Raw genomic sequence first — 17,627 nt, forward strand, 5'->3', positions numbered from 1 at the left:
AATATATATAAGTATTAGTACATTAAGAAGAATGAAAATAATTCTTATTTCTTCACCAAGGAAGATCTGAAATGTAATATAAAAGCTCCAGTAGAAAAAAATAGAAATGGTTCAAATAGAAAAACAAAATCTATGCTATAGAAAAGGAGCCTTGTTGTCACACTGGGTTATGCTCTGCTCTGGGCTGCTAACCTGAGATGTTGGCAGTTTGAGTCCACTAGTCACTCCGCTGATGTAAAATGAGGCAACCATAAAGATTTACAGTCTCAGAAACCATGAGAAGCAATTTTGCTGTCTTTTAGCATCATTATGGGTTGAAATTAAATTGATAGCATTCGGTTTTAGTTTCTAGAATTATATAAATAGAAGATTCTCAGAGAATTGCATTATAATATAATTGTACTATTATAGTATAATCCAGATCAGAATAAAATACTAGTTTGCTTTGATTAATTGGCTACTTAATTTGGTTATTTATGTAACTGGTGACTTAAATAAATACTAATAATTACAAGATAGGCACTGGATTGCTAACCGTGAGGTTGGCAGTTCACATCTATCAGTCACTCCTTGGAGGGTTACTATTAGTCACAACCAACTTGATGGCACTTAACTAAAACAACAGTAAATAATTTTCCTGTATTTTCTATATTAAAATATTCTTTTAGTTATTATTAATTATAATCTATCCTGATGTGGTGCTGTAGAATAAGCATTTGACATCAAGACAGTTTTGAATCATAAGGTCGGTAGTTCAAACTCACCAGATGTTCCTCAGAAACCCTATATAGTATTGCTGTGGGTCAGAACCAACTTTATGGCACTTAACAGCAAACAACAATGTTTTTCTCCAGAGAGTCACATATAGAATAGCTTTGAATTGCAGTTTGTACCGGAAATTTGATGATACATAGTTTAAACAGTTGTAAAATTTCATTAAAATCAACCCTAATATCTACCTACATACAAAGTTAGTGTTATCTTTTTAAGTCACATAATACCAACTGTAAAACGGACAAGTGTAAAATTTTAACTTCTAAACTGTAACTTTAGAACAGATGATAAAAATGTTCACCCTAATGAACTCTCAATGATTGTATAATTATTCAGATGACTACACAAGATCATGTTCATCATTTATAAGAGTAAAGCATATAAACTATTAAATAAAAATAATCATCACTTTCTGATAATTCTGGGTTAGTAAATGTAAGGCAAAAAAATTGCTTTTCCCTTCAGGTGATATAGTTTTGCTATTATGTCAATGTTGAGCTTGTAAATATTGATATGTCTTTAAAGGTTTGGTATGTGGAAAGAAGGACAATTATATAACACATGTCTTTCCTTCCTAGTTCAAGGGGAAACAGATAACACCTGCTAAACCCAAACCAAATTCTTTGCCATCAAGTCAATTATGAGTCATAGCTACCCTTTACTAAATTTTCATAAATCATTCATGTTTTGCAGAAAAATGTGTGTGGAATACAAAATAATGCAGTATTAGTCAAAACTGAATGTGTTAAATGCAATCTGTAGGAAGCTAGTTTGTTTGCAACTTTTAAAGATTAGGAGAGCTTACCTTGTGCAATGACTGAGAAGTGAGAATAAGCAAATTGAGTGCAAAGGACAGAAAGTAGATTCATTTGGTAAGAATGGAAAAGCCTTATTGGGAATAATTAGATGTAATTGATGCTATCAACACGTCTCTGTACTTTCAGTCATTGCTTGGAAATCATACTGTGGGCCCCTGGACAACAAGAGCTGGGACTGCATAGTTGTCACTGGGTGTTTTTGCAGGCTCCCTACTTTAATTATTTGTAATAACAGGAGCCAAAGAATGTTCTTTTATAGTCAACAGCACTAGCTGTCACTCAACAATTATTATACATACACCTAAACAAATTATAGGAGTCCTGGTGTGGCACTGTGGGATAAAGCACTAGACCACATGGTTGCTTTAAAACACAAGGTCAGCGGTTCATACTCACCAGTGGTTCCCTGGAAACCCTATACTGGGTTGCTGTGAGTCGGAACTGACTTGATGGCATTTAACAACAACAGCAAGAAAATAATAATTATTTTTAAATCATGATTTTAATTAGCTTCAGAAATTATTGTTATTTTAAATTTCTTATAATGAGTTGAGTGAATCTATACAGAGCAGATCATCAGTTTTACATTCAGAAATTCATACACAATTTGTTTCATCTCATTGATTGCAGTCCCCTCATATAACATCATTTATCCCACTTCTTCCCTGTGTGTCTTGTCTCCATTCCTCCTCTCCTGACCCTTCTTAGTCCTGCCCTTAGGTAAATGCCTCTGATAAAAATAACATGCATTTATTCTAAGTAGCATTCATTTAAATTAAACATTTAGGTTGAATTTGCCTTGCTTAATTACCAATTTCCAAAATGATTTCAACCAAATGCTATTAGAAAAACCTATTCTAAATATAATTCAATTTTTGTATTTTGTAATTAATGTTTTCAAATGATTTTTCAAATTTTTGAAGCAGCAGATATGAAACTGTAAAATTTGTTTCATTTTGTGAAACACTGAATTGCTATCAAATTATATTTGAAGTAACTGACTTAAGGGGAGCATGATTGAAATATTTGTGATTTTAATATGCTTTGTTTATTAGTGGAATTCCGGTATAGTGCTGTGGGTTAATGTGCTGGATTACATAGTTGGTTTGAACCACAAGGTCAGTGATAAAGGTTATCAGCTGCTCCTTGGAAACCCTATACAGTGTCTCTATGCATCTGAATGACTTGACAACACTTAAGGACAACAACCTTTATGAGTAGTGGGTTTCCATGAATATTTTATTACCTACACATTTTTTTTAATGAGAAATACATGAAAATTCATGAAGATAAAATTTAGTGGGGAAAAAAAAAGTAACTACCATCTTTGACTGCAATTCAACCCAAATTTTTTTACTAGAATATAACGGGATATATATATCTGTTGTTGTCAAGTGCCGTTGAGTCGATTCCGACCCGTACCAACCCTATATAGGATTTCCAAGGAGCAGCTGGTGAGCTTGAACCACCGACCTTGCAGTTCAAATGGCTTTGCAGTCTGGCGCATTAACCCACAGTGCCACACAAGGACTCTAAACATATATATATATATATATATAAATATATTAAACAAATGTTATATATATATGTTAAACAAATGTTATTATGCATGTCTTTTTGTAATATTATGGTTGTTGTTGTTAAGTGCTGTCAAGTGAGTACCAACTCATAGAGACCCTGTATAGGGTTTCTGAAGACTGGCTCATGATCTTGAACTGCCGACCTTGCAGTTCAAAGCAACCTTGCAGTCCAGCACAATAACCTATTTATAGTGGTACAAGCACACACAATTCTTTTGAAATCTCCTCTCTCTTCCTTCTTAAACAAGGAAAAGATGCACATTTAATACTTTTATTTTCCCACAAATTAATCAAAACTACCAGCTATTCCATGGGAGAAAGATGAGGCTTTCTGCTCCCATAAAGATTTACAGCCTCAGAAACCCTGTACGGGGTCGCTATGAGTCAGAACCCAGTCCATGGCATGTAGCCACCAATGTAAACGAATGCCCAACAATTGATCTGATTAAATATTCTCAAATATGTCATTTTCTTGCTGTTCTTAGTATTTACCATATGGTATGCTAACCAAGGCATCAATGACAGTTTTTAATGACAAATATAAATTCCAAAGTGAAATCATTAGTTGTTTGAAACAAAAGATGAATTTTGTTACATTTGCCTTACACTGCCCTCTAAAACCTATAAGTCTGCTTTATATCACACACACACACACACACACACACACACACAAAACTTAATAATTTAGTTCTAGCCTAAGTAATATACCAGTAAATATACCACAATATGTTCAATTCAATGTGGCACTGCTAGTGGTATTTCTAATTAAAAGATGAGGAACATATCATACAAATGTGTTCATTTGGTTTTATTAGACTACCCATCATTTTGTGGGAAACTACCCTCGTTGTATCATTGCCTCTATTGACAATAATTGCCAAAATTTTTTTTTCATTCCACTTCATTTTTCTTGATGACAATCTTTACACTTTTTAATACATGGCTAAATATTTTCTAAGTCAAATATTCAGCCAAGTAGCAAATACCTATGTCATACATGTTTTGACATTTGAGCTTGCATTTTACTACCATAGGAACTAAAAAGAGATTTTAGAAAGGAGAATTTTGAATTAATATGCAGTGATTAAAGTTCAGTTGAGGCTAATAAATATTCAGGATGCTCATACTATTGCTATATTTGGAAAAAGAAACAAATCTGCATCATTGACTCTAATTAAATATAGTTTTAAGTCCACGCATATTGGTGTCTCTTAATGTGTACAGGGTCGCTATGGGTCGGAACCGACTCGACGGCACTTAACAACAACAACAATGTTAAGGGTCCTAGATGATAAATTATATGTCAGGGCATCTGTGACAAACAGTGAAACTTTCATGAACTATTCTAGCTTACAGTGTTATTATTATTTTTTTTTAAATTTGCTCTTATTTATTCTTTATGTACTCCTTGTCTATGAGCTATAGTATTCAAAACTAACTGCATAGAAATCCAGAGATTTTTTTGTAAAAATGCTTAAGTTGCCCATAAGTAGGTGTGGCAGTTGATGTTTTATGGCAACTTGAATGTGCCACGATTCTTAGTGGTTTTCCAGTTAAGATACAGTAATCCCACACACCACTCATATGCCAGTTTGTGTACTGTGGTGGCTTGTGTGCTGCTCTGATGCTAGAAGTTATGCCACCAGTATTTTTAAATATCCATGGTAAATAGATTTCAGTGGAGCTTCCAGAATAAGACAGACTAGAAAGGAGAGGCAGATCACATCTGAGTAGTGAGTCACTGAAAACCTTAAAGCAGCAGCTGAACATTGTCATGTATAGTGCCAAAAGTTGTGTCCCTTAGGTTTGAAAACATTCAAAATATGACCTGGGAAGAACTGCCATCTCAAAGTAGAGTTGATTTTAATGATGTGGATGGAGTTAACCCTTTGGATCTTCATTTGCTAGTGTGGCACAACTCAAATGAGAAAACACAACTGCAAATATCCATTAATAATTGAATTATGGAATACATGAGGTTTGAATTTAGGAAAACTGGAAAATTCAAAAAAATAAATGGAAGACATAAAGATCAATCATCTAGGCATCCATGAGCTGAAATGGACTAGTATTGGCCATTGTAATCCAACAATCATAAAGTTTACAATGCCAGGAAAAACAAATTGAAGAGGAATGGCATTGTACTTGTTGCCAAAAAGAACACTCAAGATGTATCTTGAAGAACAATGGTGTATGTGATAGGATAATATTCATAGCCCTACAAGGAAGACCAGTTAATACAACTATTATCAAAAATTATGTACCAACCACTAAAGCCAGTGATGATGATATTGAAGAATTCTACCAACTTCTTCAGTCTGAAATTGATCAAATATGCAAATAAAATGCAGTGATAACTACTGGTGATTAGAATGAGAAACTGGGAACAAAGAATCAGGATCAGTAATTGGAAAATATGGTCTTGGTGATGGAAATGATATTGGAGATTGTGTGAAAGAATTTTTCAATACCAGTGACTTATTCATTGCCAATACCTTTTAACAACAACATAAAAGGTAACTTTACTATTGAAGTGCTAGTGTGACGCTGTGGGTTAATTTGAAAATAGAAATACCTAATTACCTAGCAACCCCTCTACTTCATATATACCCACAAGAAATACAAGCCAAGACATGAGTATATATGAACACCACTAACAACAATTCACAATAGCACTATTCATTACAACAAAAAGATAGAAACAGGCTATGTGCCCATCAATATAAGAATGGATAAACAAACATTAGTACATAAAAACAATGGAAAGCTTTGCAACCTTGAAGAATAACTATGAATCTGCAAATTGCCTCATAACATGGATGAACCTGGAATATGTTATGCTGAGACAAATTAGTCAATCACAGAAGGACAAATATTGAAAAAGACCATTATTGTAAAAGTTTAAGAAAAAGTTTCCATACTATAAGAAACATTCTTTGATGGTAACCAGGAGTGGGAGGGAGAGGAGAGTAATTCACTGACTGGAAGGTAAATACATGCTAGCACTGGTGAGGGAGAGGGCAATATACAAGGAGAGGGATGGCAATACACAAGAAGAGGGAGGGTGGAAAATGAGTAATGAAAATAGAGGTAGGCTTGGGGAGGTATTTGTTGTTAAGTACTGTGGAGTCGGTTCCGACTCATAGTGACCCTGCACAGGGTTTCTGAGGCTGTAAATCTTTATGGGAGCAGAACGCCTCATCTTTCTCTCATGGAACCACTGGTAGTTTCGAACTGCTGACCTTGAGGTTGGCAGCCCTACTCGTAACCATTACGCTACTGGACTAAACAGGATAGAGGTAAATAGTGCTTTATATAAAACCTCGGAACAAGTGTTCTGTGATTAAGTCCTTGGATGGAGACATAGGTTGAATGAGTAAAGGAGGGGGAAAACATTTATGTGTTTGACTGTCTTGTGGATATTGGTTTCCCTTGCCTACTATTCCAAAATAGACATTTATGTGTGATAGAAATACATATTTGGATTATGATTTCAGAAAGTTTATAAGCCTATATTCAGCCTATAACTTATTGGGTTTGCTACAGGGGGAGTTAGAATTTGCCCAGGAAAATAGGCTTCCTGTTAAGCCTTTGTAGAGCATGGGGCCTTAGGTGGAATCCTGAGCCCCACCCAGAACCTTGTAAAACTCTAAATCAGGATATTCCCATTTGAAAAGACATGCAGACCCAACCCAGAACTGCTGAGAGAACAGAAAGACCTACAGAAAAAGAGCAGACTATTTGGCTGTTTGAATTTCAAGAAAGCTGTTGGCTTTGGAGGCAAGAGAAGTCAGGTCATTAATCCCCTTCTTGGACTGACACTGAAATGAAATCCATGAACAGGTTGGTATGCTTGCTGATGATCACCTGGGTCTACGTGAGCGTGGAAGTGGGGGAAATGCCACAATGAAAACATGGGCTGCGTTTGGTCTCCAATTTACATCCATTGACCTTGAGATGAGAGAGAAAGAGGAGGAAAGGCTGGCTAGTCTGTAGTTTAGGAAGATGTGTGCACTCCTGAGGTCATGGGCACTGACCTAGTCCCAGGGGTCAGGGCTGAGAGTAAAGGGAACAACTGATCTGAAGTGCAGGGAAGTATGCGTGAACTCCCAAACTTTCAGCTACTAGCCATTTGACCTAACTTGGATGGCTACAACTTTTTAAAATAATTTTTATGTGTATATGTGAATTCTAAGATATGATAACAGATTCAGTAAATTTTTTTTGCATTCATTTTTGGGTTATTTTTGGTGGTGATTAGAAAATTCTCAAGATCTATGTTGAAGATGCCTTATGGCATTCTGCCTTGACAACATTTTTTAATTATTCATTTTTCTGGAGTATGCTCTTAACCGATTTCTTATAAATATCTATATGATGTAGTTTGTTTTGTACTTTTCAAAATCCATAATAAAACAAACTAGTTATTAAAATTGGCCTTATCTTGGATGCTTATTCCTCTGGATAATCCATTGTTTTGTACAGTATGTTTAATTTTAATTTTAACATTTGAAATTGAAGTTAAAATACACAGAGAAAGGTACATAATAACCTGAAATCATTTTCAAATTTAATAACTGTGTACTATGGAACCCAAATTATTAAACATCCCAAAGAACCCCATCTTGCCACCTTCCAGTTATACTGGATTTTTAACACCATAGAGTAATGTCACTTAATTTTGAACATTTTATAAATGAAATTTCATACTATATACTCTCTTATGTCTGGTTTTCTGCACTCAACTGTGTTTTGAGACTCCTCCATATTGTGTATAGTTGTAATTTTAGTTTATCATCCACAGACAGTTTTCCTCTTCTTATTCCTTAAAATTATAATGACCACAAAAAAGAAAACATAATAACTCATGATAACAAGTTGTTAATAACAAATCTAATTAATAGGAAAGGCAAGTTTGGAAGGAGATTTGTGAACTCCACGATCCCTTATTCTATACGTAACAAATTTGAGACCCCAAGAAAGTGAAAGAGTTTATTTAAAGTTGCATAAAATGTTTGTTATATCCAATTTCAAGAATAATATTTAATAATTTTACCATGATAAAAGACCGAAAGTTAAATGCTTACTTTGAAAATATATTGTGCTTATAAATAAATATAATCAGAAAGATAATTTCTACAACATGTAGGTAAATTGAAACAATCAATGGTCTAATAAGAAATTAAATTAACTATATGACTGTAAACCAAAAGGTGAACAATTCAAACCTACCAGAAACTCTATATAGGATCTCTATGAGTTGGAACTGAACTGACAGCACTTAACAACAACATTTAAAAATTCTGTAGACAAAATAATATTCCCAAAATTTTATAAAGACAACATACTTACAATAAAAACAAAAAGATATCCCTATTGTTGTTCAGTGCTGTCGAGTTGGTTCTGATTCATAGCGGCGCAGTATAGTTTCCAAAGAGCAGCTGGTGGGTTTGAACTACTAACCTTGTATTTAATAGTCCAATAGTTACCCTATAGCACCTTACCAGGAGTACCTGCTCCCAGAAAAATCACCACTCTTCTATCAGTTTATCATACTGTGGTGGCTTGAGTATTGTGATGTTGGAAGCTAGGTCACTGGTATTTTAAATGTCAGCAAGGTCACCATGGTGGACAGGTTTCAGCTGAGCTTCCAGAATAAAACAGAGTAGGAAGAAGGAGGGACAGACAACATTTGAATGTTTATCCACGGAAAACCTTATAAATATCAGTGAAACACTGTCAGATAGTACGAGAATATGGACTACTGAAGGATTATGAATAGCTCCAGAATAATGTCAGATAGAGTGCCAGAAAATAAGACACTAAGTACGACTGGGGAAGAACTGCCTCCTCAAAGCAGAGTTGACTGTGATGATTTAAATGGAGTAAAGCTTCAGGACTTTCATTTGTTAATGGGGCACAACTCAAAATGAAGTAAAACAGATATAAACATCCATTAATAATTGGACCATGGAATGTATGAAGCATGGATCTAGAAAAATTGGAAGTTATAAAAATTGAAATGGAACACATAAAGATCGATAGGCATTCGTGAGCAGAAATGGACTGGTATTGGCCAGTTTGAATCTGACAATCATATGGTTAACTATGCTAAAAATGACAAATTCGTGAGGAATGGTGTAACATTCATGTTCAAAAAGAACATTTCAAGATCTATCTTGAAGAATAAAGCTGCCTGTGATAGGATAGTATCTACATGTCTACAAGAAAGACCAATTAATATCACTATTATTCAAATTTATGCACCAACCATAAGCAGTTAAGAAATCAAATGACACATTGCATTAAATAAATCTGCTGCATAAGACCTCTTTAATATGTTCAAAAGCAAAGGTGTCAGATTTATCCAAGCTGTGGTATTTTCAACAGCCTCATATACATGTGAAAGTTGGACAATGAATAGGGAAGACCTGGAAGAATTGATGCATTGGAGAAGAATATTTAAAAGTACTATGTGGCTTCTGCCACTTTCCATCCCTCGGTCAGTCATTGCCCGGAAACGCTTCTGGGAGAACCATCGCGATGGCTGCCCAAGGAAAACCCCAAGTGCAGTTCAAACTCGTATTGGTGGGTGATGGCGGTACTGGAAAAACATCATTTGTGAAACGTCAACTGACTGGTGAATTTGAGAAGTACATAGCCGCCTTGGGAGTTGAGGTCCATCCCCTTGTGTTCCATGCTAACAGAGGACCGATTAAATTCAATGTGTGGGACATGGCTGGTCAGAAGAAATTTGGGGGACTGCGAGATGGCTATTATATCCAAGCCTAGTGTGCCATTATAATGTTTGATGTAACATTAAGAGTTACTTACAAGAGCGTGTGTAACTGGCATAGGGATCTGGTTCGAGTATGTGAAAACATTGCCATTGTGTTGTGTGGCACCAAAGTGGACATTAAGGATGGGAAAGTTAAAGCAAAATCCATCGTCTTCCACTGAAAGAAGAATCTTCAGTACTATGACATTTCTGCAAAAAGTAACTACAACTTTGAAAAGCCCTTCCTTTGGCTTGTTAGAAGACTAATTGGGGATTCTAACTTGGAGTTTGTTGCAATGCCTGCTCTTGTCCCACCAGAAGTTGTCATGGACCAAACTTGGGCAGCACAATATGAGCATGATTTAGAGGTTGTGCAGACAACTGCTTTCCCAGACAAGGATGATGACCTGTAAGAGAATGAAGCTGGAGCCTAGCGTCAGAAGTCTAGTTTGATAGACAACTGTCCTGTGATGTCAGCGGTGCCACGTGTTTGCCACTTTACTATATAGATAAGCAGAACATATGCTAATCTTTGGGATGCTAAAGGAGATGAATGGGCTTTGGAGTGAATGTGGCAGTTAAAAATACCTTCATTTTCTGGACCTGCATATCTAGCTGTTGAAGTGCAGTTGTTTCCGTTTTGAGTTTCAAATATATGACTGCTACAGTCACATCACACACACACACACACACACACACATAAAAGTACTATGGTATGCTAGAAGAACAAACAAATCTGTGTTGGAGGAAGTACAGGCAGAATGCTTTTTAGAAGACAGGACGGTAAGATTTTGTCTTTCATACTTTAGACATATTATTAGGAGGGACCGGTCCCTGGAGAAGGACATCATGCTTGGTAAAGTGGAGGGTCAGCAAAAAAGAGGACTGAGATGGATTGGCACAGTGGCAGCAGCAATGGGCTCAAGCTTAACAATGATTATGACGCTGCTGCAGGGCAGGCAGTGTTGCACTCTGTTGTACATAGGTCTGCTCTGAATTGGAACTGACTCAATGACACCTAACACCAACAACACTCCCAGAAATGACTTACACCTACTACTCACTTACAATAGGTTAGGTTTTAAAAACCCGATCATTTTGTGAAAATTAATACCATGTTAGAATCAGGAGACATACTCTTTATTTGACATGGGTGTTTCCTGCTTTTGGTTGCTTGCTGTCTGTGGGGCATCCCCAGCGCATCTTGTGATGTACATGACACTGTAGAACTCCTTTCCCCACCACACCTTTGCCACAGAAACTGGGAGTTGTGATGGCAGTTGTGGTTCAGAGTTGCCTGCCAACTCCTGGCACACACCCAGGGTAGGGACCCCATTGGTCTTCTGTCTTTCATGTCCCATAGCTCCACATGCCCATTTTTCTTTTCTGCTCTCCATTCTACACCCATTGTTCCCACCTAACCTCTCCATGGTCATCTCATCCTGCTCCTGGCTGAACTGAGGTATTACGAACACAAGGGAGAAGGTATTCTGTAGCTAATTAGACACTGCGCCATGCATGGCCTGATCATAGCTAGGGCTTCTGGTATATTGTTCAGGGTGGCCTGCAGAGTGAACCTAAGGCCTGGCTATGACCCTGTGTAGAGTCCAAGCATTATAGAATATTTCCAAAATCCCAACACAAGTTTTTGAGAATCAATCAAGGCCCAGACAAGTGGACACATAACTTTACTAACCACAGCCAATGCTACTCTTGCCTCACACCTTGGTGTTCACTACTGCCAGATATTTATTATTAAGGGATAAAATAGTCATATCCAGATTTTTTACTATTGTTATAAATGTGAATGGTCAGATAATAAAAGTCAATAAGTGAAGAGTAAGTGAATTAGGAATGGCTCAAACATTCTAAGCTTTGTATGTTTTCTATTAATTTCATAATTAGTCTACTTCCTTTAAGCATTGTATATATTTCAAACTTTTGTTGATATCAATGAAGATCTTTGCTTCAGAATAGTTGAGAGACAAGGCAGGTTAAAAAACAACTATTAAAAGAATTAAAAATTTATATCACCATTAGGCAAACTAATGTACCAGTTAATCCATAGTATTAACTAGATTCAGTATATCATTTTACTTAGGTGAAATGACTAGAGTCCATATCTTCATCAGCGTTTACCGCTATTATCATTTCCTTAGGGGACTAGGGGATGAAAAAACAAGAAATGATCTGTAAAAGAAGATATAAAAGTAGATGAGAAGCAATTTCAAACTTCGCTGACCAACTAACACATGAAGGAGTATAAAAGGTAAATATTGGTTTTAGTAAACAATTATTTAGAAATAAGTATTGGAAATAAGAATGTCTTGACTATTTAGACAAGTAATAGTTTCTACTATCACTACTAAAATAATAATTAGTAGTAGTAGTTAAGATTTATAGAAAGGCTGCTATGTTCCATCATCAATTATTGTCATGAAATTCTATAATATGGGTACTATACTTTGTTTATTTTAACACTAACATAAACAATAATTATGGTCTATAGAGGACTTTAAGGAGCCCTAACTACTAACCACAAGGTTGGCAGTTCAAACCCACCAGACAGTCGACAGGACAAAGATGAGTCTTTCTGATCTTGTAAAGATATGCAGTGTTGGGAACCCTACACAGGGTTGCTAAGCATCTGAATTGACTTGATGGAAGTGGAAGAGTGGGTCAGATGACTGTAATGTGCACTCTGGAAGTGTTCACATTTTTTCTTTTTATCTCAGTCAGAGACAACCATATAAAATAGGATCATAAAACAGAATAATCTTTTTCCATGAGAGAAAGATGAAAGTATCTGTTCCTATAAAGATTTATAGTCTCAGAAACCCTAAGAAACAGTTCTGTTCTGTCCTATAGGATCTCTGTGAATTGGAATCAATTCAATGGTAGTGGGTCTTATTTTTTAATGAGCATCTGGTAAAGAATTTGAGGTTGGGTGATTTTAGGCACAAGAATGAGGTAGAAGGGAGAGACAGAAGAGAAAGAGGAGGAGATGATTCTCATATCACGGTTTGCTTCATAGTTATTGGTCATGATTATAAGATTCCACTGGGATTGCTAGGAAGTATAAAATATTAGTCATCATAATTTTACCCTCAAATGATGGAAAGCTGGGGCATTTATTTATCAATTTCTATTTGGTGAGGATTTCTCTGGGAGTGTAACTTTCCATTCCTATTCCCATGTGGGGGGCTGCATTTTCATATAAACGTAGTTAGCTCCAGGGCAACTATGCTTTCACAGAGGCATGATGTGAAATGACACACAGTACGGGCTCTAGGTGGGATGCTGGCAAAGGAATGTGATTACAGTTTCCTGAGGGTTCTGGGAGATACCCTATGGGCACTAGAGACAGCTGTCAGGCAAAAGGCAGTTCTAGGAAACGAAAATGAATCTTCCCAAATGTAAGTAATAATAATTATACCCCTGATATTAACCCTTATTTATATTTAGATGTAGTTTTAGAAAAATAAGAGATAGATCCAAGTTCTTAGTGTGGCTGCTGACCACAGTTCTGTAGTTTAAACCCTTGGAAACTAGTCACTCCTTGGAAACCTTATACAGGGTCTCTATGAGTTGGAACCAACTAGACGGTATATAACAAAAGCAATGAGTCAGAACTGAATCAATGACACTTAATAATAACAACAAGAAGTTCCTAGGGCCACAATGAAATATTAACTCTATGTTGTTGTTGTTTTAACTGCAGTTGAGTCATTTCCAACTCATTGTTAAATTATTGTTGTTGTTAAGTGCTGTACAGTTGGTTCCAGCGTGTAGTGACCCTGTACAGGGTTTCCAAGGAGTGACTGGTGAGTTTGAACTGCTGACCTTGTGGTTCAAACTGACCCATGGTCCAGTGTTTATCCTAAAGTACCACAGGAGCACTCCATTAGCTATATATTGTTGTTGTTAGTGTCATGGAGTACATGACTCATAGTAACTCTGTAAAAAGTTTCTGAGGCATGGCTGGTCCCTCCTAATAGAGTGGAAAGCTGTAGTTGATTAAATAGTAGCTTAACATTTAAGAAGAAAATGTAAGAGGGCTTCAAAAGTTCCTGGGAAAATTCCATTACCTTTTATTCCATTTTTCACAAACTTATTGATGCTCCTTCATATAAAAAGAAAAGAATTTCTTCTACAATTGCATGGTTACCAATTAGAAAAGTCAACTCATTTTAGCTGGTCTGTATAAAGTTAATAACTCTAGAAAATAAAATGTAACTCTCTGGAAAATATAAGCAGCATAAGGGTCAATCAATGTAAGTAACAAAAAGAGAAATTCTTCTCTCTTTCCAGTGCATTAGTGATGTGGCTACTGATGTATAAATATAAAATGCTTCTATCATCCTGTAGTTTTTATCCGCATAGTGCCTGTCTTCTCAGCATGATAGAGTCTCAGGACAAATACTCTGCTTGCCTATAGCAATATTGCATAAAATATCGAAGCACTATTAGGTTGTGGCTCACCAGGAAAAGGTTCTATCTTTATTTTCTTTATGATTAAAGAGTTCATTCTTCTATCATTTTCATGTTGTTTTACGGAACACTATATAAAAAGCCCTCTTCAAAATGTAATTAATATTTTAAATATTTTTATTTTTCACTTGTTTACTACCAGCTATTACACTGTATGAATGATTTCTCCAGTCATAATAGATCTAATAACATTACATTACCGGAACATTCTTCCAGTTATCAAATTTTTGAACATTGGTCTCTTTGTAGGGAAATAACCACCCAGAAAAATGTATGTGGCTCCAAGTCTAGCTTTAAGGTTAAGAAGCCAAGAGACTATCCTTTCACACTGACAGGCCCTCCGAATTTCTTGTTTTTAGCACCCATTTCTAAAGCCCCCTTTCCAGGAAGCTTTTACTGACTTTCAGGGAGAAGAAGAAACTCTTCCTTATTTTTCCCCATTGCTGTGTTGAATTGTAATCACTAAACAAGATTTTGTTTAAATCCTAACTTCTAATAGCTTTGAATGTGATTTTGTTGGAAACAAATCTTTGAAGATGTTACCAATTAAGTTAGTACAAGTTTCGCCTCAGAAGGATGACTCCTAATCTAATCTGAGTGTTGTCCTTAGGAAAGAGGAAAAGGAACATAACATAATTAATGATGGGCACGTAAGGACAAACTTACAGTGAGCAGCAAGCCAAGGAATGCTGAGGACTACCAGCAACTGGTGGTGGTGGTAATGTGCCGTGGAGTCGGTTCTGACTCACAGTGACTCTGCATAGGGTTTCTGAGGCTATAAATCCTTATGATAGCAGAAAGCCTCATCTGTCTCCTGCGGAACAGCTGGTAGTTTTGAACTGCTGACCTTGAGGTTATCAGCCCAAACCATAACCATTATGCTAACAGAGATTATCAACAACTAGAAGAGGGAAAAAAAGTCTTCCTACAGAGCCTTTAGAGATTATGGTTCTAGTGACACCTTGAATTTGGAGTACTAGCCTCCAGAACTATGTAATAATAAATTATGTTCTTATAAGTCATCTACTCTATGGTATTTTGTTACATCAGTCCTAGAAAATGGATATAATTGGTGGCTATTTGTGAGAGCACTTTAAATGGTCCACCACTCACTAAATGTTTCTGTTAAGTAGGTTCTCACTCATAGAGACCCTGTATATTGCTTCTAAGAAGCAACTGGTAGGTTGAACCACTGAGCTTGTGGTTAGTAATCTAGTGCTTATCCTACAGCACCACAAGAGGACTCCTGTCATTATATGCACATTATATGCATGTATTTACAAGACCATGGCAAATTCATTTAGCAAGTTATAGTTAATTTGAACGTTTGAAACATGCATGACATAAAAGTTGTTTCCTAGTTGTTGTTTTTTAAATCTTACAATTAATGGAAATGATAAACATTATATTAGAGAAATGCACAAAATACAAAAATAAACATTTTATGAAAAAGCATATCCAAACATGAAAAAGTGAGGAAATTAAAAAAACAAAAAGTTTACAAAAGATATATCTACTGGATTGGCTCAATATTTTACAAAGGTGTTAATTTCAATAGCTAATTGAAATGTAGGCAAAAAGACACCTATAACATTCCTGAACAAATGCAAATCACTACAATACTTTTATAAAACAATTTGCTAGTATGTATTAAACTTAAAAATAGCCACAAGCTGAGGTAAAAGAAACAATCTTAATTGTGAAGCGCTTCCTTATGAGAATGTGGAAAGGCACATTTGCTGCAATATTAATTATAGTGGCAAAGAAATAAGATGCAGAGTAAATGTTCACGCAGAATAGTTTAAAATAATATGTATCTGATACCAAAGTTTACTACTCAGAAGCAAAAACTTTTGGATTTGGAACTGAAGAGTATTTGAAAGAAGGATAGATTGGCAATTTCCTGCATCATAGCATGGTAGCTAAGAACATAAAATCTTGAACGGGTCCCCTACATTCATATCCCAGCATCTGGGATACCTAACTATGTGAATTCGGGAAAGTCGTTTGTTTAACCATTTCAGTTTTTGTTTAACTATTTCAGTTTTCTTTTCTGTAAAATGGGAATAAGCATATTTCCCAATTCACTGAGCTGTGGTTAGAATTAAACTGTTGTTATTGCTAAGTGTAATCAAGTTGGAGAGACTGGTGGGTTTGAAATGACCACCTTGCAGTGCTTATCCTATTATGCCATACTAGGACTCTAGAATTAGATTAGATAATTCAAATGTAATACTTACATTGTACTTCTCCCACAGTAAGAATTTAATGCTATATTTTTATTGTGAAAAAAATGTACCTTTCATCCTAGCACATTTGCGTGTTAGATGAATACAAAAGAAGAAAGAAAGAGAGAAAGAAAGATGCTCATTATCATGGAATTTTGGTTCATCAGCTTCACAATTCCCACTGGCAGTCAGGCAGGTCATTTCACCTCCATGTCTCAAGATTGCCATCTGGGAGATGTGAATTTTTAACACCCTTCCCTATTTTTAAAGATTGTATAATAATCATTTAAATAAGATCTTTGCTAGAGTGAAGGGAATTTCTTAATGTTTGAAGTTCATTAAGTATTCCATAGAAAAGGCCTACATGAAAGTCTTTACTGAGCTGAATCAATTGTTTTGAAGGAAGCCTACACAGTAGTACCTTTAGAGTCTAAAAGCATTTTATCTTTAATCCACAGAAATAAAAATAATAAAACTCCCAGCTCGCTAGTTCACAGTTTTCTAAAACTGAAACTTAGGTTACATTTGAGATACATGTCAAGAAGAAAAGAAAAAAAAAAAAATCTTAAAAATAAAGTTGAATCTTGTCTTAGTATTACATTTTCTCTTTTTACTTTATGAACCTGTAAGCCCACGTCTACTAACTCAAAAGAGGATTTAGGGCTTGGAAAAGTATAAATGAAATTCCACATGCCAATTACACTACCTGCACTATCCCATCTTGGTATTTTGAATATTCTTTCAATAAATATTAAACAGTATCTTGAGCTAGTTCTAATGATACAGTGTCCCAGAGAGAAAGAAGAGAGAATGGGTGAATTGACAGTAAAACGTGGCTGTTATTAAGTGCAGTCAAGTTGGTTCTGATTTATATTGGCCCTGTATAGCTTTCAGAGAGTAGCTATTAGGTTTGAACTGCTTACCTTGTGGTTTCCACTTCAGTGCTTATCCTACAGCA

The 17,627-nt window shown here is 35.7% G+C and overlaps 1 protein-coding gene and 1 pseudogene across 1 annotated transcript in view; one reads left to right on the forward strand and one right to left on the reverse strand.

Moving 5' to 3' along the window:
• Nucleotides 1–17,627, reverse strand: part of CSMD1 (CUB and Sushi multiple domains 1) — a 2,529,117-nt gene that overhangs the window by 1,559,092 nt on the left and 952,398 nt on the right. The window lies entirely within an intron of this gene.
• Nucleotides 9,716–10,363, forward strand: LOC102815979 (annotated as a pseudogene).

This window comes from Chrysochloris asiatica, unplaced genomic scaffold (assembly GCF_000296735.1).
Source record: "Chrysochloris asiatica unplaced genomic scaffold, ChrAsi1.0 scaffold00095, whole genome shotgun sequence".
Lineage (NCBI taxonomy): Eukaryota > Metazoa > Chordata > Mammalia > Afrosoricida > Chrysochloridae > Chrysochloris > Chrysochloris asiatica.